The sequence below is a fragment of the Myxocyprinus asiaticus genome, chromosome 10, assembly GCF_019703515.2.
Source record: "Myxocyprinus asiaticus isolate MX2 ecotype Aquarium Trade chromosome 10, UBuf_Myxa_2, whole genome shotgun sequence".
Classification (NCBI taxonomy): Eukaryota; Metazoa; Chordata; class Actinopteri; order Cypriniformes; family Catostomidae; genus Myxocyprinus; species Myxocyprinus asiaticus.
In genome coordinates this window covers 8,968,825-8,985,963 of record NC_059353.1, presented here as the reverse complement: position 1 = coordinate 8,985,963, position 17,139 = coordinate 8,968,825, and the positions used below count along the sequence as shown (strand labels likewise).

The following is a 17,139-nucleotide window of genomic DNA, read 5'->3' as shown; positions in this document are numbered from 1 at the left end:
CTTTCTGCACATTTCTGCTACTTTCTTAGGCTATATAAGTGCTATCTCTTGCTAAACAATTAATGTTTACATCTATGCAGTACCTTTAGCAATAATAATAATAATAAACCTCTACTTTAGTAAAGAAAACCATTATGACAGGTGTGTTGTAATAAAAACGAGTGGTGTCCACTGATTAAATGGAGTCTTTCTGCACTGTGAAGAAGTAAAACCCACATATTCACAAAGTTTGTGATGAATGACAGGTTTCTTCATGCAAAATAGATTTGGGGTTTAAAATTCAATTAAGCTGCTTTATTTTAGGGGTTTGGTGAAGGTGGGTCATTTTTGACCCTTAGGACAAGGGGAGTATACAGAATGTTAAGACTACACACTTAATAACATTGTAATGCCCCTTGCTTTTCCTCCAGAACATCCCTTAGGAAATAAAAAAATGCTTTCAGAATAGGAATGTCTTAGTAGCAGTGTTTTTATAGTTTTTAAATTTTGATATAGATTTTATTTCTAGTATATTTTCAATTTGCCTTTTTTTGGTCTATTTTTCATTGTTTATTTTTTTATTTGAATTCCTTTTTAGTTTTTACTTTTGTTTTCTAGTTTGATCAGTTTTAGTTTTTCAGGATATTTAGTTTTTATTGTAGTTTTAGTATATTAGGGTTGCCAAAATTAATTAACTGATATGATTTACATTTTGCAATAATTTAAATGTTTAACTCTGTTAAATTTCTCAGGATTATCAGTATCTAGTGGAATTTTCATGTTCATAATATAGGCAAGTTTTAAAGGTTACAAATTGTATAATATACTGGTTATCAAAAACTAAAAATTATTATTGGTAATTGAATTAATGTGGATTTTAATTTTATTGAAGTCATGAAAATGTACTTTAGTTTCAGGTTTTCCAATTTTTAAATTTTTTTTTTCCCCACTTATTTAACAAAAATTGCTTCATTTGTTTTTTGTTTTAGCTTTTGTTAACGATAATAACACTGCTTCTTTGGGGGGCCCTTTTTATACAAAGTTTTTCTTATCTCTTAGTTTTATTGTGTTTTCATCAGGCAGATGGTAGGTGGTGGATATTCAGTGGTGTGTTGACGTCTTGTGTTAATTGTCTTCATCTTTAAGGCTATGAAAAATCAGATTTTTTTGGACGCAGTCACGCAAATCCGTTTAGGTTTTTGTAGTCTGAACAGAACAAAAACACATTAAATCCTCATACTACAAATGTGGTTTGGAATCCAATTAAAATCAGATTTTTCTTAATGCATTTCAGTCTGAGCGGTCAGATCGGATTTCATGTGGGGTTTTTTGTTGTCGTTTGCCGTGCGTGACGGTTGTCAGGTTTTGCGAAGAGAAAACATACTGCGCTCCGAACGGCATAATTAATGCCTTCACAGGGCACTTCGAATTTAATACAATAATGAAGGACACGCAGTGGGATCATTACAAACAGAATTTTCAATAAAAATGACTTAAAAAGTGAGTTCAGCCTGTTTTATAACACATTTTAGCCCTACAAAACTCACAGTAAACAGGGCATTGAGATCATCACTTCTGAATGAAACACACCCATACGTCATTTATATGTTACAGGGCACGAAAAGCACAGCAAACCTCTTATAATAACACAGACTTTGGCTTACTTTGCCCAAAGATATGCACTAAGGTGCAGTAACCCATACTGGTTGTGAGAAACCACAATGCGATAAAGTATTGAATGTCACGCAAATATGTGTGCTTGAGCATTTTATCACAGGACGCAGGTCCTCGTCTCCGACATTTAAAGATTTCAAACGAACTTCTTTCACGTTGTCATTATGGGGTATTGTTTGTAGAATTGAGGAAAATGATGAATTTAATCCATTTTGGAATAAGGCTGTAACATAACAAAATGTGGAAAAGGTGAAGTGCTGTGAATACTTTCCGGATGCACTGTATACACTACAGTTCAAAAGTTTGGGGTCACTTGCCTGAAATGTTTCTCATGATCTTAAAAACCTTTTGATCTGAAGGCATATGCTTAAATGTTTGAAATTAGTTTTGTAGACAAAAATATAATTGTGCCAACATATTAATTTAATTTTATTAAAAGTTTATTAAAAAAAAAAAAAAATTTTTTTGAAATGGATGACTTGGACCAAATAATAAAGAAAAGCAGCCAATAAGTGCCCAACATAGATGGGAACTCCTTCAATACTGTTTAAAAAGCATCCCAGGGTGATACCTCAAGAAGTTGGTTGAGAAAATGTCAAGAGTACATGTCTGCAAATTCTAGGCAAAGTGTGACTACTTTGAAGATGCTAAAATATAACATAGTTTTGATTTATTTTGGATTTTTTAAGTCACAACATAATTCCATTTCTATTATTCCATAGTTGTGATGAGTTTACTATTATAATAAAATGTGAAAAAAATAAAAAATAAAGATTGAGTAAGTGACCCTAAACTTATGAATGGTAGTGTAACTTGCAGTTTGAACAGTCACTCAAAAAGATTGTATTTGAGGAAAAATCGGATTTTTCCTGCTGTGTGAACAAAGCCATAGGTTCATGTAAGAACGTGGTCCCATGTGTTTAGCACATTGTGCTTTTTTGGTTTTACTTAACAGCAGTTCTTAGCTCAGGAACGCAAACCATATGGTTTTAAGCCAAGGAAAGCATTTATTATTATTTGAGGCTTAAATATCCTGCATATTTGGATCACAAACAATACATTAGTACATAGAGAAAATCATAAAGGTTGCAAGAGTTCCAGCAATTAAGGAAGTGTGAGCCAACAAAAGTAAAAATCCATGAGCCTACAATAGCCAACAATTAAGTTTCCAAAATTTGCTTTAGTTATATTCCTTATAGGAAAGGTTTAATGAAAAATTTAAATTCTGCATTATTTACTCTCCATCATATATTTTCAAACCTGTATGCTTTTTTTTTTCTTCAAATGAGAATATTTGAAGAAACTTCATGCAGCTCTTTTCCATACAAATCAGTTCATTGTGACCAACTCTGTCGAGCTCCAAACAGGGCAAAAAAACAGCATAAAAGTATCAAAAGTTGTCCATATGAATTGTGCCCTTTATTTCAAGTCTTCTGAAGCCATACAATCAAGTCATTATTCATTGAGAATCAATGTCATTTCGCCTTAACTTGGTTGGATGTGACAATGCAGCATTTTCAGAGCTTCAGAAGGTACAAGATTTTTAGTAAATAAACAATAGACTGATCAGTCTGGTGCAACTTCGCCTACAGACAAGGTGCATGGAGAAGACAAAGTACAATCGAAGAGGATAAATCCAGCAACACTTGTTGAAAGGAGAGATTTATTAGATAAAAGCCTTCATCAGGGTTTACAAAGTTAGAACAGAACAGATACAAAGCAGTTATTTAGGTACATACAAGAGTATCTTCTAGCCAGTGAGATGGACAGGACAATCTCTTCTATCAATCAGGGAACGGCAGTTTCAGTTGCTCTAATTTGGCAAAAGAGTAGGTCAATAAGAAAACCACACCCATCAAATTACACATCATGGAGACGATTCATAAGAAACAATTTAATACAAGACCTGCAAATACAAAACCAATACACATCAAAACACTTCAAAACAAAATAAAAAACATAAAATTTTGAAAATTATAAACATTTTAAAATTCATTTATCACCAAATCTTCATTCATTTCTAGAGGAGATAAAGTTTTTAAATTAAAAATCCAAAATGCCTCCTGTATTTTTCTAGTCTGATCCATATTATCACCTTTGGCAGAAGGTTTAATCACTTCAATGCCGAAAAACAAAAAGGAAGATATTGGGTGGTTAAATTCCCTAAAACACCTCGCTACGGGGTTAGTCAAATCCCGTCTTCTAATGGCACTTCTGTGTTCTGTGATGCGGTCCTTGAGGGGGCGGGAAGTTTCCCCATCATAGACCCTATCACACGGGCACCAAATCAAATAAATAAAGTTTTTAGTTCTACATGTGATAAAACTGTTTATTTGTACAATGCTATTATTTACCGGGGGGCTAAAACTTTTCACATTTTGTGTATATTGACAGTTTATACAATTCCCACATTTAAAATTACCAACGGGGACCTTACCTGTAAGGATACTAATAGAAGTTTCCTTAGGAAGGCAAGCTCTCACCACTTTATCTCTAATGTTCCTTGCTCTTTTGTAGGTGATTAGTGGAGAATCTAAAAACTTATTTTGTAGAAGGGGGTCACTCTGAAGAATATTCCAGTGTTTGTTAACCACTTTTTTAATGTCAGTAGTTTTAGGTGTGTAAATAGTGCAAGAAGGCTAGGTTTTGATGATTCTTTTTTTTATTTTTTATTTTTTAATGTAAACACATTTCACGGCTTTTACTGGCACTTTCTTTTCTGCACTCAAAAGTCATTCATCTTTATAATGTCTATCTTTAAATTTAGACATCATTTGTTGTTTTTTTTTTATTCATCTTTATTGTCCTCATATTCTTTTTAATCTAGTGAGTTGACTGATAGGCAGACTTTGTCACTGGGCTGGGCGATAAAACAACCTCTATTTATAGTGAAAAAATTCCTTGGTATTGATGATAATCTTTTGAGTAATTTTCTAATATTCTATATTAGCCTATGTTCTTCATCTAGACAATAAGCTGTGTGTTGCTAAATGCTAGCAGTTTGGCAAAGATATACACACATCTAGCTAACTGAATCACAGTCATGAAATCAGTCTGTTAGGAAGTACTAGCTGGCTTGCGGCTACCTAGCCCTGCTGTCATGTAAACCAGTAATGAGGCTAGGTAGCCGCTAGCTAGCTAGCTATCCGGCCAATTTAACATTGTTGTGTACCGAACAAGACAGAACTGACAATGCAATACAGCTGTCGACTGAACACAAAAGCAACTCCAACATCAACACCATTGCTGTTTGTTTGTTTTTTTTGTTTTTATGTGCTATTTAGTTAAACGTGTTTTCTTGATCCATATTGCTGTCACATCCGCAAATTTTTGAAACAGTCAAGAAAGTCTTTCAGTGGACTTAGTGATTTTTAGGGTACAGCAATTACATTGTGTACGGGTTACTCAGCTGACACTTAGCCAAAACCAGAATGAAGAACTTTGTCAGAAATGTAAAAATGAATGACCATGAGGAGTCAAACGTCCACTGAAGACAATAAAATTGTGACAAAAAGAGGTCACACACCTTATGTAGGAAAAAATCCTAAACTGAGTATACCTCTTGAACTTTAAATTAAAAGGTAGCTTACACTGTGGAGTTTACTTGTAAACAAACAAGTTATTTCAAGTTTACATTAATTCATTATTGAGGTCTAACAAACATGTGTAATGCATTTTCTCCCCCAAATATCGATATTAAACAATATGGGGGAAAAAATATTGTGATAATATTTTTGGCTATGTGGCCCAGCCCTACTGTGAACTTTCAATGTATGAAAAAGAGCTGCATTAAGGTTCTTCAAATACATTTTAAAATAGACATCATACATGTTTGGAACAACATGAGTAAATAATGACAGAATTTTAATTTTTAGATGAACTATGGGGGGGGGGATCCTTTAATTAACAGGCATTTTAACATTAAAACTTCTGCAGCATGCTTGATTCATTGTCTGGACCTTAACCACAGCACTCTGTTAATTAAGGGTGTTTACATGACAACGATGTACTAAAAACTGAAACGTTTTTCCTTTGCATTTTTGAAAAGTTTTGCGTACAGACGACAACGTTGTCAAAAAGATCCCCATTCACACGGATCCGCGAAAACTACTAAAAACGCTGTATTATGCATGCTAGGCCAGTAGTTGGCGCTGTCACTTTGTAAAGAAACACTACGCGCCTGCGCACATAAGCATTCTTCCACAGTGCGGTGAATACAAACAATGAAGTTGCCGATTGCTGGTCGTAATAGTGATGCAGTAAATCTACACTTTGCTGGAGAAGCGTCAATAAATTCAAAATCTTGAAGACAATAAACTCAATCTCAAGCATTGTCTGTAGAGACATACATCTTTAAAGCACTCTCATTGCCTATATGTAGTGACTAGCTGGCTACTCTCCCCTGGGTTCTGGTGGGTCCTATGGGCATGCTCACACCTGCTACCCAATATTGCTCCTCCCACAGAGGCTGCAGTGATTGTGTGCAGCTGGGTTCAAGGCTATTAGGCCTAATTGTGTCTGATTATAGAGGAGCATGTTACAGTCCTATTCATGTGTTCTGTTCTAAAAGCTAGTGAGCTGCCTAAGTAGTCAGCACTTCAAAGGATCACAGGTGTGCTCCAGACGTGAAGGCTGTTCCAAAAGTAGGTGGTATAATTATGCTGTCTTCTGAGATCTCTTCTCCTTGACAAATTAAAATGCAGCATTTCATGTATTGCGACAAGCTCAGTGTTTTTTTTTTCGTCTCTTTAATTCTTCACGTTTAGTCATTTAAAGGTGCACTCAATAACTTTTGTCTTTGTGTCATCTTGGACTTACACTGACACCTAGCGGCTTGGATGCAGCATCATTTAAAATCAATAGTTTTCAGTTTCAGATGCTATTGAAAGTATTTACAGTCAGCCATGAATACTTTAATCAATGAGTGAAAGTGTTAAATAACAGGACGGTTACTGAGATTAACAGAGTATAGTATTCAACTGATCATGTGATTCTAACATGGCCGCCCCCATGTGTGGACCCTCTCCATGTAGAATAAAACAGCTTTTATAAGGTTGCTGATATGACTGGAGTTTTCATTTTAATGTGAGTGCTCATGATTTTATACATATATTGCAAAATTACAGTTCATGTCTTTTAGGAGTTAAACATTTTTAATGAGGAAAAAATTACTGAGTGCACCTTTAATGCACCGCTGTAATTTTTTTGCACTGTCACTGTTCATTTTCTTGTTAAATGGTTGAATTTTGCATCTATATATTTCAATGAAACATGTCTGTCAAGTGAACATAATGCAGCCTAATTATACAGGTGTTCCTTGACACCAAGTAGCCAACTATTAGCTCAGACAACACACAGCCATTGACCGGAAAATAAAAATGGCATTCCATGTCAAAATGGTTGCCGAAACCTGTACTAGATAATCTGATTTTCCTTAAACTTGCCCTATAATCCTAGCCCTAAAGAAACTGATAGTTTTTTTTCTAGCTTGTCGTTGACTGTTTAGGCTAACAAGCAATACACGTGTTCCCAAGAACTCCTTCAATACTGTTTAAAAAGCATCTCAGATGGTAGCTCATGAAGTTGGTTGATAGAATGCCCAGAGTGTGCAGAGCTGTTATCTAGACAAAGGTTGCCAATTTTTAAGTAGTCATGCAAATTCCGCGACTGGCGACATTTTTGCAAAGTGGTATTATGTGTATCGCGGCAGTTCCGAGGTGAAATGTCCACTGTGTGGCACTAAAAGAGAGTTAAATGTTCTCCCGATCAGATGAGGTTTTTAAAGTCAATGCCCTATAAAGTAAAAAATCAGGAAAACCGGCCTCCCTAGCCTAAACCTTACCAATAGTGTCATAAAAAGCCAATGAGACAATCAAAACACAATTGCAGAAGCAACCATGTAATAGTAATAATAAAGTAATAATAAACGATAAGTATAGTAAGTGTGTACATAGTTTGACAGGTAGAATACTGTATATGTACAAGTGTATGAAATATCTTTATTTTTAGTGACATTTTAACAGTGACCATATAATGAAATTGACCACTAAGGGTAAACTTTTCTATATCCCATGACCAATGTATTCACACACAGAACAGCACATGGGTGTTTGTGTTGGTATGTGTGTGTCCTTTAGCAGATCAAAGAAAAAAGTCTGGAGGTCAGGCAGCTGTGTTGACCTCTCTTCCACTCAGAGTAATGCATGCTTCTGTTGGCTACAGTTTGGGTACATGTTCTTCAGTCTAACTCACAGATCATGGGCAGATTTACTCTGCTGCCTCCTCTATGGATTTTCCATCTGTGCTGGGCACTCTGCCATCAGTTTAATCAGGCTTTCTGTATTTAGGTTTCTGTTTTTTTTTTTTTTTTTTATATATAATTACTAGACGAATTGCCTGGTCATCATGCGTTTATTGCATGAGATGGTACAGCTGTTGTGTCCCAGCAACACATTGCTCCAGAATCTGCTTGAAACTATTTTCATTTTCAATGTGGACCTGTCCCAAACAAACATATACTGTAGTCATTGCTGACAGAAGGTGTAGTTTACCCCAAAATGAAAATTGTTGTCATTTACGCACGATCATGTCATTATAACTTGTATTATTTTCTGTCTTCTGTAAAAAAAAAAAAAAACAGAAGATATTTTAGGCATAATTTAATTTGCATTTGGGTTTTTTAAACTTGTTGCATTGTGATCAGTCATGTAACACATGAAAACCAATGGTGTTTGGTGTCAGAAAATACCAGATTTTATATATTTTTAAATTAAACTGAACAAAAAAGCGTCAATGAAATTTAAGAGCTCCACTGGAGGGGAACATTATCAGTAAATAAGAATGATATTTCAGTCTGTTTCTCACAGAACTATTTTATGACTTCACAAGAATTAGAATATAGTGCACTTGTTGAATGGACTTTTTTTTTAGGTGCTTTGCATCCTTTTTGGAGATTTTGGCAGTCAGAATCACTTTTTATATTTTTATATATATATATATATATATATATATATATATATATATATATATATAGAAAAGAGCAGCTTGAAAATTCTGCCCAAGATCATCTTTTGTATTTCACAGGAGGAAGAAAATAATATTGGTTTGGAACGATGCGGATGCTAGTTAATGGTTCATTTTTGGGTGAACTATAAATTTCTAGTTCTTTGAAGACTATTTTGAAAGGCTTTTCTTGTTTCCTGGAAAATGAATCATGTTTAGGTTGTGCCAGGTGGCACCTCTTTGTGAAGGCGGACTGACATTCTCTGAAGAATGTTTTTTTATCTCAGCACTTAACTCCTACTTGTAGGTAAAGCATCAGGTATTTGTATATGTACTTGTGCTATAACTTTAGCCTTTACTATTGCAATTTACCCTGCCATTCAAGCTTTACCAAAGATGTGTTGAGAAACATGTTTGAAAGACAAAGACTACTGTGCAGCGGGTAGCCCTCTTCCGATTATCGATGCGTGAAAAGCCTAGTATCCCAAGCCTAGTATAGAGTGCCCTCAAAAAGTATTTGGACACTTAAGCCCAAAGTATACTTCACTTGGCGTCTGCGTACATGACGCGTGACGCAAGTACTTTGAACACACAAAAGTACAAAAGCGCCTATAATTATTTGCAATTATTAGTGGGTCCACAAGGTGGCAGCACTCACAGTTGAGCTGTTGCTGTCACGAATAAGCTCTAGAAGAAGATCTGCCGTTAAACAACAGGAGATGAATGTAGAAACAACAGTGGATGAATGACATTGCATTGGATAACAAAATATCAAACCAAGTGGTGGTTATTTTAAAGAAAGATATTCAAGGACACTTTTCAAATGAATTATTTTACTGAATGAAATATCAGGTTTTTAACTAAAACAGCATATATAGTATTCATATGAAGAAAGATTTGGACACACTCTGGTTGTCAAACATTAGTGGAACATATCCATAGCACCTGTGGTAGCTCTGCTAGGATAACTGTGTTAACTTGAGGGAAACTGACTTCATGCTTCAACATAAATGACCAGTGGCTTTAGGAAAGTTAGTTTTGAGAAAAGCTTAAGCATCATTTGATTGCAGATGACACTTGTTTTGATATTTTGCTATCCAATGCTGTGACATTTAAATATTTTTACATGTGACTTTGGTGTCCAACTAGACAGATTCCAAGATGCATCCAAACCTTACTTTCAACCCAGAATCAATGGAAGATCATCATCATCCCCACCTTGCAGGAGTGTGATTGTGGAGTGCTGTGTGTGTGGGAGACATTTTCTTTTTTCTTTTATTTTTTTTTTACTTGCTGTCTCACTGCCACATCTCACACACATGTGGGAAGCAGGAGGCAGCTTTCAAGGGTGTGGACCAGATGTCTGCTTCTGTCATCACATCTATGTATAAACTCCAGACTAGCACAAAGTTGCTAAAAACTGTCGCTTAAAGGCGTCATAACATATGAAAAAGAAATGTCTTTGATCTTTTTATATCAATGAGTTCAATGTACTATGAAAGCATGTACAGTACCCCATAAAACATACTCCTCACTCCAAAACAACAACAACAACAAAATTATTACATTAATTTATTGACACTAAATAGCTAAAACAGATCGTTATGAAATCCTAGGAAACCCAGGAGCAATATAGCCCGCATTAGCATGTCAACAGTGCCTATTTGCTGTTCGGAAATTTGGCTAGCCCAGTCCCAGTGTTAGTAGAGAGCATGGCAATCCCCCTCCCGAAACTCCTGATGCCCTAGGTCCAACACCAAAACATAATCGAGGGGGAACAACCCAAGCAAAATTATAAAGGAGTACCACCCACCAGTCCAACATAGAGATAAACAGTTGCCCACCCTAAAAATCAAAATGCCCCCCCAAAGATCAAATCCTAGTTCCACCCTTGAAAATGACACATTGAAGATTGTTTTTAACAAGGTCCCTTATTATTTCTGTCTGATCTTAACATGTTGAGCGGCATATTTCAGTGTGGATATTTTTGGTGAATTTGTTACAATGTTATTAAGACTTTGCAAAGATGCCTGATATACTGTATGTTTGACCCTCGATCAAACCACAACGCAGCTTGCATATAATAAATAAAAGTGAAGTATCTCATTTCACAGGCGTAGAGGGTGTTTACATGGCCCATTTAACTCTTAAGGATCAGAGAGACTAAATTATGACTGTTTTTGGTACAAAAAAACGTTATTAATGTTATAAGTGGATCTCCGGTAGAAAACTTAAATAATAATAAAAACATATATATGAAATGACCCCTTTAAAAAGAAGGGCTTAAGTGTGGTTTTTGCTACATAAGCCTGACCCAGCCTTATTGTTAATTTACACCTTTGTGCAATGTTTGACATAAGCCAAGACCTGTAGTTTTCACTGGCAGAGCAGGTGGAGAAAACATGGTGTGTTTGAAAGTTTAATTACCCGGCAACAGAGATGTGCTATCAGCTCTCCAGGCCATATAACAGATATTAGGTTTGTGTACATTATCATCTGCAGGGTTCAAAGTGGCTTAGGTTCATAACTGCATTGAAAAGATATTCCTAATGAGTTGTTTTAATTTAAGTTAGAGAAAACTGATTTCAATAACAGAGGGGTTGCATGACAATGCACGTGGAAAACCTACCAAATTGTTATGTCTTTTTAGTTGCTGCTGCACAGATGTAGGCAATAAGGAAATACCTACCTCTGCTGTTTACAGAGCTGCTACAGTTGTTTGCTTTCCCAGAATCCCTTTATGGTCCAGGGTTTTACAGAAAACAAGCCAGTACTTTCTCCCTGCACTGTCAGAGTCTACGTCATTTTATTCACAAACACTTCAGAACAGTTTTATATGCAGTTTAAGGGATAGTTCACCCAGAAATTTTAATTGTCATCATTTAGTCACCCTCATGTTGTTTCAACCCCATATGACTTGAAAGGTGGAATTTTGATGAATATCCTGGCCATTCCTTTTCATTTAATGAAAGTGATTAGGGACTGGGGCTGTCAAGCTTCAGCAACATAACAAAAAGCACCATAAAACATAATAAAAGTAGTTAAAATGACTCATGCACAATATTCTGAGTCTTCTGAAGCCATATGATAGCTTTGTGTGAGGAAAAGACTGAAATTTAAGTTATTATTCGCTGATAATGTTCTCTTCTGCCAAAGCTCTTAGATGGTCTAACAAAAGTCATATGGAAATGCATCAAATGATCGCAAATGCCATTGTTCTTGTGTATATTCTTACCAAACGCCATTGATGTCAATGGTATCATATATGATTTGAGAGCTACAGAAGAGGAGGGAAGATTATGAGTTTAAATGTATGGCTTAAATTTCGTCTGTTCCTCACAAAGCTATCTTATGGCTTCAGAAGATTTTAGAATATAGAGCATGAGCCATATGGACTGCATTTGTGAGACTGTAATGGTGCTTTTGAGCCATTTACTTTCATTATATGGACAAGATCAGCCAGGACATTCTTCAAAAATTTTACTTTTGTGTTCCACAAAAAAAAATAAGTCATTGGCTACATTCACACAGTCAGTGTTTGGAATTAACAACCGCATTTACTTACAGGTGTGAGTCTTGAAATGCCTTGTTCATACAACAGCTTACAGTAGCAGCTTGAATACTGTCTGTATGACCGAACAACCGAAGTCAAGCCCATATTCTGACAGCTGTAACCATAGTGACAGTGACTACCGTAAATATCAAAGATGGCGACATCCGTAACACTGGCGTATCTTATCACAATTAACACAGCAAATGAGGCGCGAGTTCATTCATCAGATTATAATTAGCCGACAGCAGCTTTGAATGCTTTTTAACCGAGTTAAGAGCGAACCATTTGTCACGTGGCTCGCAATGATGAGCAGCTTCGGTGAAAGGCAGCAGTTGGATCTTTGGATGACACACAGCTCATATCTCTGCAAGTTAACGAAACCCCTCATGATTAACACAAGACACGTGCGTGTAAAGTGCAGTGTGGCTTTCACATTATATGACGTGACAGACAACTAGTTATTCAGTGCGGTTCCGTTCACACAGCACAGTTTGGCTGAGAATGTGGTTGTGAGTCCTGAAAATTTGTGAGTGTCAGTTCAGTTATAGAATGCGGTTGTCACACTCGTAATAACTGTCCTGTGTGTGAATGCAACCGTATTAAGCACTCAGAACAGGTCTGACAACCGTATTCTGCTGCTCTGTGAACTTGGCCATTAGTTTGGAATGACATGAGGGTGAGAAAATAATGGCAGAATTTAAATTTTTGGGTGAACTATCCCCTTAAGTGACTCGCGCTCATCATATGGGCCATCCCACACATGGTTACAGGTAATATTTCATAAGTATTGGCAAATAGCTTTTAACATTCACAAGGACATTTTGAGTGAGTGTTTCATCTCAGTTATTGCTTATCAGCAATGGCTTTTATCACAGAGAGAGGTGAACTCTGGACCTCGTGCATTGGCAGACACGCTCTTTGATAAAGAGGGAAGCTTCTCTTCTCATGTAATCATGGCCATCCTCCCTCATCCTTTTGCAAGCAAAATGCAAGTCAAATGGTCTCTTTCCCTGCAGTATTCACTCTTTGCAATCCACAGCTGTACGTCAAAAAGGCTCTAGCGTGGATTATTATGGGGCCATGAGGAAACAGTGAGGGAAAATGTTCACTTGATAACTGGAAAGTCCCTTCTATGGGTTTATTGAAGAGTTGCATAAGAGCTGCATTGAATACGTTAACTCCCCACTGTTTGTTCTCGCTCGGGTTGTGTAATAACTGAATCACCTCCCCTTATCATCAATGGCTATGCCTTTAAATGCTTGCCATGTTTACACTTATGTTGGTCATTTAAATCAGTTAATTATAGTTGAATGGCAATGGAGGATTGTATTCAGATTTGCTCTTGTCGATTTCAGTGTAAGCATTAGGGGTGTGAATCTTTGGGTTGAACGCATATCGATTCGATTAACGATTCATAGGTTTTTGATTCGATTCAAAAGAAAATTCAAAATGATTTTATTCGATAAACGATTTGATTCTGGGTTTTTATTTTTCAATGCATTTATAATTCTTTAAATACTTCCAATAATGTGTCTTAAGCAAGATTTAGAAAGATAAACTGCTTAAGATTGTAACTTGAACGAAAACACATTAAATACTTGTCCATATAGGCTACTTGGAATACAACAAAGAGTGCAATGTGCCAATAAAATATTTTAGAGCTGAGCATAACAAAGTATTCCATATTTCACTATTAAAAGTCTGTAATTTTAAAGATTGTATTAATTTGGATGACTTTTCCAGGCCTGGAAATCACAATTTGGTTAGGGTTGATTTGTATGTAACAATGAACAAAGAAATGTAAACATTATTTTGAATTTGTTTAGTGGAAAAGTGTTTTAGAAAGTAACTTAAAAATAAAGTAATTAGTAACGTGATTACTTTTTCTGTGAAATAATTATTAAAGTAATCCGATTACAATTTTATAGAAATAATTAGTAATTTGTAGTGGATTAATATTTTTAAGTAACTTACCCAATACTGTAATGTAATGAACCACATAACTTTGCAAAAATGTTGCCACAGTCATAAAATGTTCATGACATGAAGCTGATTAGACTATATGTGTAGAGTTCTCAAAGCAACAGGTGGGGAGCATCAGTGAAGTATTTTCAAACACGCCATTATTTGCAACTTCAGAACTCACAAGTCACCTGCAAACTGGATAACTAATTTCTTAGCACCTGCAGTTATGTAAGGGACAATGTACAGTCAGCTGATCATTATCGCAAAATAAACCCTGATGGTGTGATTTAAGAGCCTTGTGTCACCCTATAAGGGTTTATTTGCAATAATGAATTTGCTACCAAAATATATAAAGAACTGGACAAGAAATATCAATTCAAGATGGAATAATTCTAGTATGTGAGAAGACTGTGGAGCAATACGAGAGACATGAAACTGTACTGAATGTAATTAGTTGCGTGAGACAACGGTCAGTTATAGAGTTTCCATTGTATTTGACCGCAGCATGCCATGACTGACCAATCAGAGTCAAGTAATCCAGAGAGCCTTACGGTGTTTGCATACTGAAGTATGAAAACCAATAGAAATTATTGCTTATCTACTTTCCAAATATTAAAGTTGCACAGTTTTGCTGTTTTTGGATTTATAATTTGTAATGCTCACATACTGAAACTACACGGTATGAACCTGACCTCTGCCAGTGTTTGTGTTTCTTATTGTTTACATTCCTGCTTTGACTTTCCTTGGTTTCTCAGGGTTTCAGCAGTGACTTCACAACTTTCTTAAACATTTTGATGTGGACTTTGATTTTTAACCCATGAAACTCTGGAATTTCAATGTAGTTTACCCAGCATTGTCTTTAACTACCAGACAGTTTTAATTATGAGTAATTGATCATACAGTAAGCCATGCTTTAAAAAAGTTATTGAATAATCCTACCTAAGTAACTGTTGTCGCTCGCCATATTATCACACAAGCTTGTGCTCCTTTCAAGTGTAAGTCTATGGAAACAAGGTGTGTTTAAATAGATTGTTTTACAGACTTTTTCAGATATAAACCAAAAAGAACATTGTTGCCCAGAGAGGATTTTTTTTATTTTATTATTTGTAATTAATATGTGCATTCTTTGAAAAATAGATTGTTGAAATTTTTCAGCTTATTTACATTATTTCATGTTTCTGTATTTGCTCTGAAATGGCTATAAAGTGTATTTTTCCCAAAATTAATGGAACTATAATTTCAACCAAATAAAGTAATTCAATGCATGTAGTAAGTTTTTCACAAGGAAGAATCATATTTAGGGCCCTATTTTAAGTGTACTAAGTGCAGCGCAATGCCATCAGTCATACACGCAAAGTCAGTGGGCATGGCCAGGATGTTTTGGTATTTGCATACAAGCATGCATAATTCTAGGTGCAGGCTGGTTTGGTGAAATTACGTGGGCAAAGCGTTAATGGGCTGGGCCAAGTGGAATTTAATTCTGAGGTTCTTCTCCGGCACCACATGTGTCCTAATATATAGTCCTTTCCCTGTCAAGCACCAGCGATTTAAACAAAGACAGCACATTCATAAGAAGTTGGTAGTGTAAATGGACTAAATGCAGTGAATTAGAAGAACAGAAATACAGGCTCATGTTCTTTTGTTCATTAACTGCATACTTGTTAAATGGGACACGCTCCTTTTATATGCGTGAAAAGTGTGGTTCTCGTCAGGATTTAGATTTTCGCTCCATTAAATTATAGAGAAAGTAAGTATTATTAATCATTTGTATTTACTGACACACAAATCATGGCTAGTATTAACAGTGATTGTATCGGAATGCACCATGACCTAAAGATAGTGTAACACAAATCTCATAAATATTTGTTTCATATGGCTTCAACAGTGATCGTCATAGACATAATTTGATAATCCACTGTAATTTCAGAGTTTGGACATTAACTTATCTTTGTGCCACTTCATTAACATACAATACACCCACAGTTTGCACATATACACCCATAGTTACGCAAACACTCCCACCCACGGCCACTTGTGCTTTGCGCTGGCATGAAAATTGCACTTGGAATTAGCGCTCTCACGAAAATTGGAAATGACGTTGTGTACGTTCGGTGTGTTTAGCGCTGCAGTTTGCGCACTCACCAAAATATAGCCCTTAACAATTTTTCTTTATATGCAGCAATATACAGTACATTAATACAAGGTTCCCGCAGATCCTTAAAAAGTCTTAATGTCTTCATTTAGTTTTCCAAAATTTAAGGTCATAAAAAGTCTTAAATATCTTAGATACAACAAAAGTCTTAATTATCATTTAAAGAAGCCTTAAATTTGAGGGCAGAAAGACAGGAATCTTTAAATGACCTAATGTGATTATCAAACTTCAAAAGAATACGATATAATTAAATAAATGCATGCGCTGCGTCCTTCAGAGTGAAAAGGCTTCACTGTTGTATTTTCTCCAAGCACGTGGGGGCATTTGAGTGTTTCCTGCTGTTGCAGAGCAGTTCGCAATCATTAGGCTATATCGAAAATTTATGACAAGTGTTCACTAATGATCAACTCTTGTTGATGATGATGTAGTGTTGATGAAATATGACAATGTTTCCTTTTAATTGTTTATATTGTCATACGTTGTAGATTATTGCAGGAGTACACATTTTATTTCCGTTGTCTGTTTGAATGAGCAGCTGGAAGCACTGAAGCACTACATTTCAAAATAAGAGTTCCCGGTGTATTTCAGCCATAGAGTTAAAAGTTCCCCGCTATGAATCAGATTTTTTTTTCCCCCTGGTTAAACTGATCTGACATAAACTGCATCTGGAATTTAATTCAATTTGGACTCTTGTAGCCTCTGTTTGACCCTCCCCATCACAGGAATGAAAGACTGAGAACATTAAATATAGGCAACCAATTAAAAAAACTGTTGGCATTGATTTATTGCCTTTCAAAACATTATCGTATCAGCA

The 17,139-nt window shown here is 35.7% G+C and overlaps 1 protein-coding gene across 5 annotated transcripts in view; it reads left to right on the top strand.

Annotated features, from left to right (window-relative positions):
* Window positions 1-17,139, top strand: part of LOC127446742 (unconventional myosin-Ib-like) — a 160,940-nt gene that overhangs the window by 60,294 nt on the left and 83,507 nt on the right. The window lies entirely within an intron of this gene.